Source organism: Cyprinodon variegatus, unplaced genomic scaffold (genome assembly GCF_000732505.1).
Source record: "Cyprinodon variegatus isolate N-32 unplaced genomic scaffold, C_variegatus-1.0 Scaffold61, whole genome shotgun sequence".
Lineage (NCBI taxonomy): Eukaryota > Metazoa > Chordata > Actinopteri > Cyprinodontiformes > Cyprinodontidae > Cyprinodon > Cyprinodon variegatus.
In genome coordinates, this window is record NW_015150514.1 from 547,134 (window position 1) to 548,937 (window position 1,804).

Genomic DNA, 1,804 nt, shown 5'->3' on the forward strand with positions numbered 1-1,804 from the left:
ACATAGACAGATGGATAGATATATATAATGTATGCATTTGTTTACGATCCTTACCTATAATAGTGCTTTGTGGTCACACCTTTTGTGCACTCCATATTTGTCACATTTTGACCACAGCTAAAGAATACAGCAGGTAGGACAAGAATAACATTGAAGGTCAGACTGCACAACAGTATGACAAGCTTCAGACATTTTACATAGCTTTATTAATACCACCATCTCAAAATAAAAAGAATATAGCACCACTGCAAGCAAGGAAAGGTTATGTGTATATCAGGGAGACAATGATGGAAACTTTGAACCAGCTGTAGTGTTCAATAGCATGACTTTATTTATGCCACCCAAAAAGATGTCCCTCATGGAAAAAATGGCAAGAAAAATGAATTGTTTACAGTTCATTATAAAATGTTACTCAGGTCACATTAGATTAAAAGATTAAATTGTTGGCTTACATCTCTGAGCTATGGTTTCAAGGGCTACTGTACTGTAATCTTTAGAGTCCCCTTTGTTCCAACACACCCAAATTAAATGGCTCATCGCCAGGGCTTTGTACTTCTTGATTACCTGCTGAGATGATTTAGCCCCTTTTTAGGTCTGGGAGCAGGGATGCATCTAAAAGTTGCAGGACAGTAGAACTTAGGAACCGAGGTTGGAGAGCATTTCTTTAAAATGTGCTACGAAGAAAACATGCAGTACTCATCACCCTGAATACACCATTGTCATCAGAACAAACTGGAAGTGGCAGCATGCAGTGGGGATATTGTACTTCAGCAGAAACTGGGAAGCTTCCCAGAGCTAATGGGGATATGCAAAGACCTTGACAACGGGTATTCATTATGAGACACCTATAGTTGCAGTTACAATAAAACAATTTCTAAATAGGTTTATTAACATTTAAAAATAACTCGTCAGATCTGACTAAAAATCTGTTAAAAGACTGGAAGTATGCTAATTAAGATAAAACTGCAATGTGCTAGGTATATATTGTTTTTTTCATTTTCATGTATGGAGAAAAATTGAGAATTCAAAATGTATGTAAACTGCGGATTGTAAAGAATCTTATAATGAGTTATATAAAATTCTCACAATTTTTGCATTTAGAAAATACTAATATGTTTGGTTTGATTTTAAACAGTGAGAAACAATGTTTGCAGTATTCTTTATAAAGTATACCGAAACATCAGGTTTGAACTAATGTTAAGCATTAAGCAACAGTTTTATGCATACAAAACCTTCTTGTAAATCCAGGTATAGGTCACAAGACTTTATGGCAGCCTGTGTTAGCTCACTGATATTCCCCTCTAGAAACCAAATGTGTTGTTAGCTTTTCCCCTGATTCCACCAAATTGCTGTTTTATTGTAAGCACACACTGATCTGGCACTCAGCCCCTCTGTGTTTTATGTACAGACAAGCAAAGACAAAGGACAGCAGCATGAGAAGAGATTTTTATTTGATGTTTTATGGTGCAATATTTTCCACTTAAGGAGAGTGCTTCTCTTTCATTCTGGTTACCTGTAATGGCTTAATGAAACACATTATCTAGAGTTCAGTTTTCCACAACCACGTGTGTGACTGTCCTGGGGTACGGTGAACTAAAACCTGACTGTTTAATGACCCGAATTTCCTTAATGTGACAGAAGCTGAAAGGCTGCAAGTGCATGCCCTAAAAAAATGCCCAAGCCAACTACATTCCACAGATCGATCGATCGATCTATCTATCTATCTATCTATCTATCTATCTATCTATCTATCTATCTATCTATCTATCTATCTATCTATCTATCTATCTATCTATCTATCTAT